Below are 13,281 nucleotides of genomic sequence, written 5' to 3'. Positions count from 1 at the left end.
TAGAGTCTCACCGTCGCCAGGCTGGAGTGCAGTGTCATGATCCTGGCTCACTGCAACCTCTGCCTCCTGGGTTCAAGTGATTCTCCTCCCTCAGCCTCCTTAGTAGCTGGGACTACAGGCATGCACCACCATGCACAGCTAATTTTTGTATTTTTAACAGAGACGGGATTTCACCATGTTGGTCAGGATGGTCTTGATCTCTTGACCTTGTGATCTGCCCACCTCGGCCTCCCAAATTGCTGGGATTATAGGCATGAGCCACAGTGCCTGGACCAAGAAATATATTAATTCATATTAATTGATGTTAATATCCATATTAACATGACTAACAGTATATAAATCATGTAAAATTATATTTGTATTTATATTTGTGTTAATATGAAAATTGCTCATAGTGTGATAAATACAAAATCATAAAGTAGAAAGGAGTCTTAGAATTTTTTAGTCTGTCTTTGAACCTACGCTAGGGATGAACTACTTCCACAATAGCCCATCTCTACCTTTGCTAAATGCTTCTGTGAGGGAAGTCTTGCTACCTTATGATGCAATCCACAGCACAACAGGCAAAAAATCTGCTTTTGAGCTAACAGCACCCATTTCTAGCTAGCAAAACATTGGGGGAAGAGTAGTAAAAGTCAGGGTAAAGATCCTAACTTGGCAAAAGGCCTAGCCAAGGTGATTAAGCACCGATCCAGAGAGGAGAATTTTAAAAGCCATGGACCACATTGCTTCTCAAGTCTCTGCCATCACCAGCTTCTTCCCCCTCCAGTTAGCTTACAGAAACTCTAAAATATGTTTAACAAAATATAGAGGACTCAAGTACCCTGCTTTTCCATATGTTCTACGATCAAGCTCACATATTAACTTGGATTTAAAATCTTTAGGTATTTTTGTATAGTGTCCGTTCAGTGTCTAATTAAAAACATTCTCAGCCAGGTGCAGTGGCTCATGCCTGTAATCCTAGCACTTTGGGAGGCAGAAGTGGGCAGATGGCCTGAGGTCAGGAGTTTGAGAAAAGCCTGACCAATATGGTAAAACCTCATCTCTACTTAAAATACAAAAATTAGCTGGGTGTGGTAGTGAGCACCTGTAATCCCTTGAGAGGCTGAGGCTGGAGAATCTCTTGAACCCAGGAGGCGGAGGTTGCAGTGAGCAAAGATTGTGCCACTGCACTCCAGTCTGGGTGACAGAGTGAGACTCCACCTCAGAAAACAAAAAGTGTTCTCATTGCTATAGGAAGAGTTCAGTGCACTGGTTAAGACTGAGGTGCTGTAGTCAGATAATTGGTGTTTAAATCCTGCCTCTTTCAATTTCTAGCATGGCCTTGGAAATGTTATCTAACTTCCCTGTGCCTTACTTTCCTCATTTGTAAAATGGAATTAAAATAATACCTTATTATGAGGCCTCAGATTGATAATAAATGTGAACTATTTAGTAATTTGCCTGTATCATTGTAACCACTCCATAAATTTGGCTTTTATTGTGGAAGCTACACATTTCACCAACAGTTACTATATTAACAAGCAAAGATTTAAATATTCCATTTGTTGAGAGGCTTAACCACTTATTTTGTATATGTAGAGTCAATACGCTGCAGTGGACAATAAGAAAGCCACAGCAGTACGAACAGAAGAGCAAGAAAAAGATCTCTTCCTTACATTGGAAAATATTTCCTTCACCTGGTTCCTAAAATGCCATGCCTCAAAAGCGACAGACGTTTATACCACAATTAGAGAGAAGTAGTTTAAAAGCATACATTCTAGATGTATGACAAAATATTAGAAAATATTAGAAATATTAGAAAAAACATTCTAGATTTATGACAAAATATTAAGTGTGGTCATATCCTTTCCAGTTTTGAGAGAAGAGGGGGTAGAAAAGGAAAGTGGATATCCATGAAGAGGAAGGAGAAGGGGAGGCTGATAGCATAGAAGCAAGCTTTGTGCCCAGGTCTGTCCTATTTCCCTAATTATAAATTCCTCAACTAGTTCAATTCATGGGGCCTGGGCAAATGTCTTTCTTAATGGGAAATAGACCTGCAAGTATTTTGAGAGTCCTCATATACACTGCCCTGGTTTCCTCTTTTAGAAGCAGAGGGGAAAAATATATCTTGCTTTTGCTAACATTTGTCATGCCACCCAATGAAGCCCCACTTTTCTATTCTTCTCTCTCCAATGGTCTTTATTTACTTATTTATTTATTTAGAGCTGGTGTGGGTGTGTGTGTGGGGTCTCACTATATTGCTCAGGCTGGTCTTGAACTCAAGGAATTTTCCCACCTCTGCCTCTGAGTATCTGTGACTACATGTTTGTGCCATTGCATCTGGCTCCTATGGCCTTTAAAAGTACCATAATCCCTGGCTACAGTTACCAATATCTGAAGTGTCTTTCGACTCTTATGGTAATCTTACACCATTGTATTTGTTCAGGTTTTCCTTCTTTACATGACAGACTCTTAATTGGTTTTGTGCTTTCATTTCTCCCTCTCCAGGTACCTCTAAATAATCTTCTGAAAATCCCACTCTACCATTTGACTTTCTGGCTTACAAATCTCCAATACTTCTCCATTACCTAATAAGGACAAAAATCAATTTCATTAGTATGTTTGAGAAGGTCATTTCTGAACCCTGCTTAGCCTAAGAGAGTCATCTGTTGCAACTTCTCCTCATCACTTGGATAGCAGCATTGAGATAACAGCTGTTCTCTATACACACCATGCTTTTTCATAGTGTTCTTGCTTAGAATGCCTTTTCTCTTTCTAACCCCACTTTGATCTCTAAAGATGCTTCAGGACCCTTATAAAATGCGACTACTCCATGAAGGTTTTTCTGACATTTCTAGGCAGAATAGTTTATTTTCTGTGCTCCAATAATTGTGTGTTCATGCATAAATTAATGTACTTCTCATAGAATGTTATAATTTTTTTAAAGTATCTTGTTCCTTCCGTATTATGAGTTTCAAGAAGGAATGGACAGAGTTTGTACCTCAAATACCAGGGCTTGGTTTGCCATAGGCACTCAAAAGTGTTGATAGTTGAACAGCTTCTTTCCCAGGCTTCCCAGTCCTGCTACCATCTAACGAACACCTCAAACAGAGTCTCCCCTCTACCCCATTTTTTTCCCACCTGGAGTGCTTTATTTTTCTTCCTGAAGACCTACAGAAATTTCTTTTGTTCTCTGATTTGGAATTTAAAAAAATATCTTTAAACAAGGTATTTTTAAAAATGATCTCCTTGTCTGTAAGTTGATGGAAGTGGAATCTGTGTCTTTATCCAGAGATGCCTCTATTCCCTGGATCAGTATCTTATACTCATCAGAGTCTCTGAAGGATGTTTCCTGAATGGAGGAGTTAAGTCAAGGAAATATAATCCTTAGTGCAATTTCTGAAAAGACATAGGTGATAATACCCCTAGCTCCACAACATTCCCCATAATGTTTGATTTATTTCACTGCAGTTTATGAGGGCTGCAATTCTAAGGGAGAATATACAGCTGTCAAATAAAAATGGTCGGCAATTCTCACAGTAGAAAGGATAGTGTCAATCAGATTTCTTTCCGCTTTAAACTTTCTTAAAGTTGATGAGATATTGACAATGATCAAGACATTATATTGTCTTTTTACTTCTATGGATTTCCAGTAAATTCTCTTAAGCTTTTCTATGTATATAGTCATAAGCTCTGTAATCAATTATAATTTGGTATCTTATTTTCAATATTTAGAACTCACATTTCTAAACTCATTTCATTTCTGATAATTTATTCTTTCTAGTTAATTATGTGATAGCTCATAATTCCTTGCTTTTTTATTTTAATGGCATAGAAATTATAATTACAGTGTCTTCAAGCTCCCTTATCCCCCCGATAAGAAGATGGAGATGATGAAAAATTGGATTGAGGACAAGGAAGAAGGTAATTTAGGTAGTCATATCCTTTTATAGTTTTGAAAAAAGGGAGGTGGAAAAAGGGAAGGGGTGGGAGTGAGGGTGTCAGGGAAGACATGGGCTGAGAGTAAAATGAATGGATTCTATCTTGGAATTCTTGGGGCAAGAAGATGAGTACTGGCACTGGGACTGGAACAGTGGTTGAATAAGGAATGTCAGATGATGCCAATGACTAAATTCACCTGTTTTGGAAATTTTCTTTCACATACCTTTCTTCTTCCAGTTTGGCATCAGAAATCACAATGCAGGGGCACAAAGACTTTTGTGGAGACCCTAGCATTGCTTTTATAGGAAAAACATGTCCACATTTTCATACACTCATCAATAAACATTGGGGGCACCGCCTGCTCTAAGTGCAAGCTGCATAACATAAATGTATACACAAATGAATTTTTTTATTGATAATTGCAAAAAGATTACATTTAATGTTTAACTGAAAAAGATTTAATAGAAACAACTTAAGAAAAAGGACAAGTTGAAAGAAAATAGGCTAAGAATTGAATAAAGAATAGAAATAGATATGAAGAAAGCTACGTCACAGTGAAACAGTGTTACAAAAAAGGCTTAGATCACACACTTGGTGGTGACTAGAGAGGGATTGTCAATATGTTGGAAGAAGAAAAAAGTTTTACAAAAGGAGAAAATAAGCAATGCTGGAGAGTGGGAGCTGAAAGCTATTGAAAGGAAAAGAGTATTTGGAATTCACTAGATATCTCCCTGGGAAAGAAAGTTAGCAAAATGGCTGATTTTAAACAGGTTAATTATTCTCCCCAAATCTTCTGACTGTGAACCAGCTTACTTTGTATTTACCCACTTAGAAAGTGTTTCAGCACTCAGACTTCGCAAGGAGACCACAAAGTATAAGACGTTACACGCTTTTCCAAAAGAAACACGACTAACTGTAAACTGTCATCAAATACAAATGGAATGGGTTTTCTCTCTCCCTTTTTTTTTTTTGGTTGTTAGTTTTCGTCGAACGGTTTCAAAAATATGTAGAAGGGAAATATTTCATTTCCCTTGGAGGCTCAACTATATATATTTCAAGATTCTTAAAACTGCGGGCATAATTTTGATGTGTTCATATTTTAGGAGGTGTGTCAACGTTTTATGAATTTCTGAAGAGTGTCTATGGCCCTGAAAAGTTTAAATCCACATGATATCATCTCTGTGAGCCCCTTCCAGCTCTCAAGGTACAATAGTTACACGAATCTTTGTTCTTCAAACCAAGAGGTTTTCTGGAAACCCTGTTAAACATAACCAGGACAGCACCCAAGATGGAAATCTTGGGGATGCTCTGAGCAGCGGACGGGACTTGGGAAGCGCACCCCTCGACCCCGGCTGTCTCCATCCCGCACCCCGCAGCTCCCCAAGTCCGCTCAGCGCTCCGCACACAGGCGGTGGCGCTGGGGCCGCTCCAAGTGCGTTGAGAAGTGTAATCCCTCCGCTAAGTACTTGGCTCTCAGTCTCCAATCACTAGTGGGAGCTGGAGAGGGCAAGTGAAAAAAAAAAATTCCTGAGGCAGCCGAGGAGCTAGAGGAAAAAAAAAGTCCCGCGGTGGCGGCGGCGGCGGCGGCGGCGGAGCGGCCGCGGCGGCCAGAAGTTGACGGCGCGGCCGGGCGCGGGGCGCGGAGTCGGCGGGGCCTCGCGGGGCGCCGGGCGGAGCGGAGACCGCGGCGCCGAGGACGCCGGAGCCGGGAGCGCAGCCGCGGGTGAGGCGCGCGCGGCGGGGCCCCGTGCCTTGCGGGTGGCCCAGTTCTGAGAGCGCGGGGGCCGGCCGAGCCGGCCAGAGAGCCGGTCAGACCGAGGGGCGGCGCGGGACGGGCAGCGGCCGGGAGCGGGGCTGGGCGGCGGTCGCCCCGGGCAGGACAGAGCGCGCGAGGGCGAGGGCGGGCTGCGCGGCTGGGGCGGCGGGGTCGGGCGGGGGCCGCCTCGGCTTTGTGCGCGGGCGGCTCTGCCGGGACCCCGAGGCCTCGTGCCCGCGCAGGCGAGCGGCGGCGGCGGGCGGGACACGTGCTCCGGAGCTGGGGCATGAGGGACGCGCCGAGGCTGGGAGTCGGACCTGCGAGCGGAGGGATGGGGCGGGAGGGCTAGCTGAGGGCAGTCGCGGAATCCGGGAAATAGGAGGGAGTCCGGCGGGCGGCGGGGCGGGGGCCCAGGGCCAGCCCAGGCGGGACTCGCGGGCACCCAGCCCCAGGCCGAGCCACCTGCCCCGGACGCCTCCCGAGACCCAGCTTTGCCGCGGGGTAAAGTGCGCAGTGGGCTGGTCCCGGTCTCTCGGACCGGGCTCTGTCTCGGCCGCTGTTGCCTGCCTCCCCCCGCCCACGCTTGTCTGTCTGTCTCAAGTTCTGGGTCTTTCATTCTCTCCCCCTTCAGCTCTGCCTTCCTCTCATTATTGCTATCCTTTGCCTCTCCCCGCGGTCTCCCTTTCCTTCTATGTGTCTGTCTCCCTCTCCCCACCGCCTGCTCTGGCTCTCCCAGTGTGTCCCTCGTCTGTCCCCACATCCTCTTCACTCTGTCACTCTCCCACACTTTGCTGATGTCTCTCTCTTTCGTAAGAAGCTTTCTGCCACCGATCTCCCCGGCTCCCCGTCTCTTGCTCTCTGCGCCCATCTCTCTGCTCGTCCCTCTTTCTGTCCGGGCTCCGAGTCTCCGCCTGTCTTTTGCGGTGTTGGAGAAGAGCCTATCCGCTGCGGTGCGGGTCGTGCTCCCTCAGAGCTGCACCCCTCCAGCGGGGTCCTGCTGTTTGTTCTAAGTGCAAACGCTGCAGTTTCCTTATTAGGAACTGCTCTTTACTTAGCCACCTTTCCACCAAGGTGAGGTCTGTGACCACGAGCGGGCACAAAGGTTTCATTGCCTCCAACAGATAATATATTAATGCTAAACCTAGCTGCAGTGAAGCAGAGCCACCTGAGAAACGGTTCCCGAGTTCTGCAGCGAAACCATAGAAGGCTCCACTGGAAGCGAGAGGGTTCAGCTGAAAAGTGTTTGAAAATAATTTGAGAAAGCACTTAGTGGAAATCTCTTGGCTGTGCGAGATTGATGCCAACGAATCTCTGTTTTCTTACATATACTTTTAGGATTCCAGTGACAACTCTCCTAATTATTGTTTTGGGAAAGTTATGGGAAATGTCCTGTGTCAACTGGGACGTTTGCATGTAAGGAAATATTCAGTCTTTGTACTTTATACCTCTTTACACTCTGGTGATCAAGAAGAATTATTTCTAACTGTAAAGAAAATAGTAAAGGATTTGTCAGTAATTTTAAAACATGACACATTCCAGGGATCAATAATGTTTTTGGAAAACTTTCATTATAAGGATGTTTTGAAGGATATTACATCTTAGTGAAATATGTAAGTTATTACACACTTAGATCATTGTGCCACACAAAAAAGTTTGTGTGTTGTAAGCAGATCATAGTAGTGATGTCTTTTTTATGGGAAACATAGCTGGGAAATTAATTGCTCTGATTTTCACTGTTTTCTTTAGTCATGCATAATGTACCTTTGTGTTTGGCAAAATATGGCCTAGAGCTACAAAACTTGATACAGTGTGTTATTTGTCCAATCTGAATTACCATTTCGAAAAACCACCTTTTCTTTTCAGTTACATGATATAAGTTGATATGATCTCATTACTCATGTGCTAGAGGCCGCTGATGAATTTTAATGGCACTGATTTGTGTTTTTAAATCAAAATGTTAGTTTTTGGTGAGTTAAAGTCTTGATTTATGTCATGTTAGTGAATCATCACTATTTATAGGGGCTTTGCCACCTTGTCTGCCAGGTGCTGCCCAGCATTTAGGCCAGGTTGTCTAAAATTCCCTGTTAGGTTATTGTCCCTGAGTGACGTGCTGCCATGGCCTGCTTATGTATGTTTCTCAAAAATGTTCCAGTCGTTAAATAATATTTATTAAAAGGAAATTGACTTAAATTTTTCCTCATAAGCTTTGGGAACTCTGTGAGATGGCTTGATAAAGTATTTTTATTGCAGTAAATGCTGATTTATTATTATTTGTTTAAAAGTATAAGGCAGTTTAAAAAGTGCTTATCTTTTGGCACATATAGCACCTCCTCCAGCTGTTTCTGAGCACTCAACTCGTATTTATCATCCAAATCCAAAGTCAGTTGTCACCTACTCCAACCTAGCAGAGCCTTCCAGACTTTCAGAAGCCCCTTTACCTCTGCCTCTCTGGCTTCTGAGTGCCCCTCTTTTGGTGTCCACCTCGGTGCTATATGATTACTTGCTTGGAGCTTCCTTGTTCGACTGTTATCTCATTGAGGTGAGATAGTGTCCCTTCTTTTTCTCTGGATTTCAGATGCCCAGCAGAGTACCTGGTATATGATAGATACTCAAGAAATCCTTGTAGGACTATTGATTCTTTTCCAAATTGCCTCTAACTTCTGATACTGATTCTTCGTAGATGCAGTTGCTCAAGAGAAATACTTTAGAATAGTGTGATAGCAGATCGTAGACTTAGGATTGAAAAAGTCTTAGCATGACATCACACACATTAATAATATTGAAGATGAAGAAGATGAGGCCCAGAGAGTTTGAAATCCATGCTCAGAAATAGAAAGTGAGGGTAGAATGGCTGTGGAATCAAGACTTTGCTTTCTTTCACAGTGCCACAGTTCTTTTCATTGGACTCTTGTTTGACTTCTTTCACTAGAAGTGGGTAAATATGGCTATAATTAGAAGCTGGCAGTTATACTCTAAACTCTGAAGATTTCTTTTCATGTCACCCTATAGAAGCCATGCATGAAATTTATCACTTTGCAATGACTGATAATCGTTTCTGATGCATATAAGCATCAAGGTAATACTGATCTTTTAGAACCTTGACTCCTAAGTTGTTTTTATGTGCTAAGCATTGTTCTGTGTGATAACTGTGTTGGGCAGAATTATTATTTCTTACCTGCAAAGAATATTTAAGCTCTCTGGACTTACATTTTCTGCTCTGTAATTCTATGTGTGCATGCGTGTATGTGTGTGTGTGTGTGTGTGTGTGTGTGTGTGTGTCTAAGGGAGAAGTTTGGACCACATTAGTAGTTCTTTTTGAAGTTTTCTTCAGAGACTACCAGTTTAACTCCCAGAACAACTGCAAATTCATCTGTTTTACATATCAGACTTCTGGGTAAGCTTTTGTTTTTAAAAAGGCTAACACAGCTTTAAAAAAGCTTGAAGACCACTTGTTGTCCTCCAGTCTCTCTTCCAGTTCTTGAATTTCATAATTAAGATATTTCTAGCTTTTAAATTCGGGTATTTGGAGGATGGTTGGTAAAAGTATTAAGGACAGAAGGAAAAACTGATTTTGGCTCAGAGATGCTATTAATAATTTCAGGTTTCCATATGCTGAATTTTATGTGATGGCAGAAAGTGAAGTAGAATTGTTGAGATATGTAGAGGCAGGCCAGAATTCAGAGAAAAGGAGGGGTTGGGGCTAGAAAGGTAGATTAAAAAGTCACATATATTGAATTAATAGTTTAAATTGAGTGAAAATAAAACATTTTAGGGCTAGAATACAGAGAGAGAAATAAGCCAAGATTTAGTGGACAAAAAGAACATTTTGTTATGGGTATTTATGGGGCTCATCACAGTAAGAAAGGATAATGTATAATTTATGTCAGGCAATAATTTTACGATGTTTAGGACATCCACTTACATGCCAATGTTTTAATCTCATTCATTTTTACTTAAATGTGTGAGTGCCTGCTCTTTGCATGGCACTGTTATACACTGTGGGGACACTGCCACTCTAAGAGACACAGGATCCTTGCTGTCATTGAACTTCTAGGGACTGAAAACAGCTATAAACAAATGCGTGAATAAGATTATTTCCAGTAGTTAAATTTGCCATTAGGAAAACAAGACAGGGTGATATGACAGCATGTGATTGGGCTACTTTATATGAGGTGGTCAAGGAAGGCCTCTGTAAGGATATTCTTGAGGAACAAAGACCCAGCCCCATGAAGATTTGAAAGAACTTCCTAGCAGAGGACACAGGAAGGTTGTCTCTAAGAGTAGCAAGCTAGGCACTCACTGGCCAGGGAGGCTGGACTCAGGCAATTGGAAGAAGTGGCAGGAATGAGGTTGGAGAAATGGCCAGGTTCATAGCATAAAGTATGCATTTTATTGAAAGTACATTCTATTGAACACCCTGGGGGATTTTAAACAGAGAAGTGAACAAATATGACTTAGTATGTCTGTATGTAGTATGAGCAAGAGTGCCTGAATAAGACCATGTGGGAGGCTATGAAAATGATGTAGCTGACGGTTTGTTGGCTTGGCCAAGGGTGGAACCTTGAGATTGATGAGACATTGTTCTTATCATGTAATAGGAGAATCATGGACTTAAATCATCTTTTTTTTTTCCCCCTTTGGCGGCGATGGGGGATGGGGGTGTGCCAGGATCTACATTGCAGCAATTCACTGGTTCAAGACTTTCTTTTACTTTTGAATTTCAGACCTCAGCACCTTTGAGTTCCCAGATGTCACCTCTTCACTTCATCTGAAATCTCTTATGGGCTGCCAGCCTTTTGCACATAAGAGCCTATGGTGTGTCCTAGGAAGTGTTGCAGTAAGGTTCTAAGTGCTAGAGATGATTCCTGGTCTACACCGAGATGCTTGGTACTTTCCGAAAAGCAGAGCCGGGAGCATTCTTGAACAAGCATCTCTTCAGTTCTTTTTCAGTAAAGTGTGTCAGTATAAAGGAAGGGAAGCAAGGCAGAATTCCTCTAATCAGCTTTGAGTGTCATTTTCCTCTAACCCTCAACTTTGAAAACTTTGGACGCTGCTTTGGATGCACTCTTGTAGAGGCCAGTAGTTTTGATTCAGTTAATTTAATTTTTTCCTGTCTTTCAACAAGGATATGGCTACATGTGGCATCAGCTTTAGAAAGTATTAAGTAGCAAGTTTGTAAATGATTTTCCTGGAGATTGTATTTACTTATTGGCTAAAGGAAAACAGACACAATCCAATGTATCGCTTTATAACAGTTTCTTGCCTGGCTGTCTTGTGATAAACATTTTAGTCATTTTTATAGCAGTTAGATAGATATGAACTTAAACAAGTACAGATACATCTGTCACTAGTTAATTTGATGATTTACGAATGTAAAATGATTCCAAGGAAGTCGATAATGATGGTGCCTTTATCTAATCTCCTGACAGAAATCAGTGAATTTTATCCAACTAATACACTTTACAACCATCTATAAAAGGTATTATCATCAATTCTTTTTTCTGAAACAAGCTGCTATTCTGCTGTTTTCCAATACACATTTAGCCATGATAGTCCACATAATGGAGGATTATCCGGAAATCCTTCCCTTGATTATGGAACGTGGTGCACTGCTCAAACAGGCTTTCAGACAGTTGTGGCATCACTTCATTTTTAAGTATTTAGTAATTCTCTTCCCACTGTTTTTTTTTTGATCCTCTTCAATGTGTCAAGAGTTTCTTCTGTTATCGGAACCTTCTGACTTGCCCCATTTTGCCAAAACCGTGCTTATTACCATTGGCCGCCACGTCGGATGTATGTTGGTTGCCTCTCCAGAACGGCTCTCAACCCTTCTACCTCATGCTCTCTGTGAGGGAAAATAACCTCGATGAACAACTTTGACTTCTAAAAGCGTAGGTCACTGCGAAGCCACAGCATGAGAGTACAGGGTGGGTGGGTAGAGAGTGAAGGTATTTATTTCCTTGGCTCCCTCCCTGCTAGATCAGCTTGGGCTGCCTGTGTTCCTGTACTGAAAGTCATTGCTCCTCCCAAGGTATCCTTCTCTAGATAACTGTCTCTTTCCAGATTCTGGTAATCTCTGGAATAACTTCCCTGCTTTTACTCACCTGGATTTACTGCATTACCCTTGGAGTTCTTTTCCACTCCTACCCACAACCTATTACATTGTCTGTTTATAAATAAACTCCCTCAGCCTATCAGGAGCTGTGTCAATTAAAGTCCCATTTTCTATTGATTCAGCTTCTGAAAGTCTCTTCTTCTTTGGAGTCTTCTTGCATAGATAAGAACAGTTGTACTCCCTTATCTCTTTTGGACATCTTCTTTCCACCCCTAATTATATGCTTCTGTTTATGCAGAACGATCCACAAACCTAAGTTCTTATGTAAATAGTGTCCGTTTATTGGAACATCTTGTGACTTGATAGTCGGTATACCTTCTATACATGTGCTTTGTTTCCTTTACTCTTTTATTCACGGATGAGGTGCATATTTATAGAGTCACGGTTTGGGGCCAGGCACTGTGCTATGCATTGTGGATACAAAAAGGTGGATATTTGCCACTATTTGGGAGGACTGGGAAGGGAGCAGGAAATAAACAACTATACATAATATTTAAAATTTAGGTTTGTAATTAGGTCTATTAAAAAAATAGGGTGCAGTGGTAGAGAGTAATAGGAGGGACTGTCATTTACTTGAGATCACAAGCATCTGAAAGGCAGGGCATGTCTAAGTGGCTCTTGTTAACCTGCATGTATTATTCAGGCTCTTAATATTTGAATATTAAAAGCTTTTCTCAATGATGATACAAACAATCTTGGCGGGAAAATTAGAAATTTCATATAAATCTTAAGAAAATAAAGTGCTTTATACTATTACCTAAAATTAATAATTTTGTATATATGTGTGTGTGTGTGTGTGTATCCCTTAAGAATGTTCTAATGCATTGTTATGTATTTTTAAATGAAAATAAGGTCATCTGTATCATTTTGTGACTTTCATTTTAAATTTAATCATGCATGAATAACCCCATCTACATCAATGTATGCATTCTAAAACATATTTAATGTGTAATTTGATAGTTAAAGATCACAGAGTTCCTCATCTCCTGCTTGTTACATTTCTTAGACTATGTTAAAAGTTTAATAGGCATGAAAAAGAAAACTGGGCCAATAATCTTGCTACACAAAATCCTCTGGAAATTAAGAGGCACTTGAGAGTATGTTCCTTTGAATTATGATGCCTAATAAAATTAAATGACAACAGAGAGGGAACATAATTTAATCAAACTTCTCTTGTTTAATAATTACATTCTAGAATTTTTTTAAGGTCTGACACCACTGTTATTTCTACTTTGTCGCATAGCAGATGAAAAATTGGGGGCCAGGTGTGGTGGCTCACACCTGTAATTCCAGCCTGTAATCCTGAGGTGGGCGATCAAAGGTCAGGAGTTTGAGACCAGCCTGACTAACATGGTGAAATCCCGTCTGTACTAAAAATACAAAAGTTAGCCGAGTGTGGTGATGCGCCCCTGTAATCGCAACTACTCAGGAGGCTGAGACAGGAGAATCGGTTGAACCCGTGGGCAGAGGTTGCAGTGAGCTGAGA

At 41.6% G+C, this 13,281-nt stretch overlaps 1 protein-coding gene across 1 annotated transcript in view; it reads left to right on the top strand.

Annotated features, from left to right (window-relative positions):
• Positions 1-5,560: 5,560 nt before the first annotated feature.
• BMPR1B (bone morphogenetic protein receptor type 1B) overlaps positions 5,561-13,281 on the top strand; it is a 398,414-nt gene continuing 390,693 nt past the window's right edge. Inside the window, exon 1 of the mRNA XM_032239562.1 lies at positions 5,561-5,647. The gene's annotated coding sequence lies outside the window, so the exon portion shown is untranslated. The remainder of the gene's footprint in view (positions 5,648-13,281) is intronic.

Source organism: Sapajus apella, unplaced genomic scaffold (genome assembly GCF_009761245.1).
Source record: "Sapajus apella isolate SASKATOON/1434 unplaced genomic scaffold, GSC_monkey_1.0 scaffold45, whole genome shotgun sequence".
Lineage (NCBI taxonomy): Eukaryota > Metazoa > Chordata > Mammalia > Primates > Cebidae > Sapajus > Sapajus apella.
The sequence above is the reverse complement of the archived record's forward strand: the minus strand, read 5'-3'. Positions and strand labels throughout refer to the sequence as shown.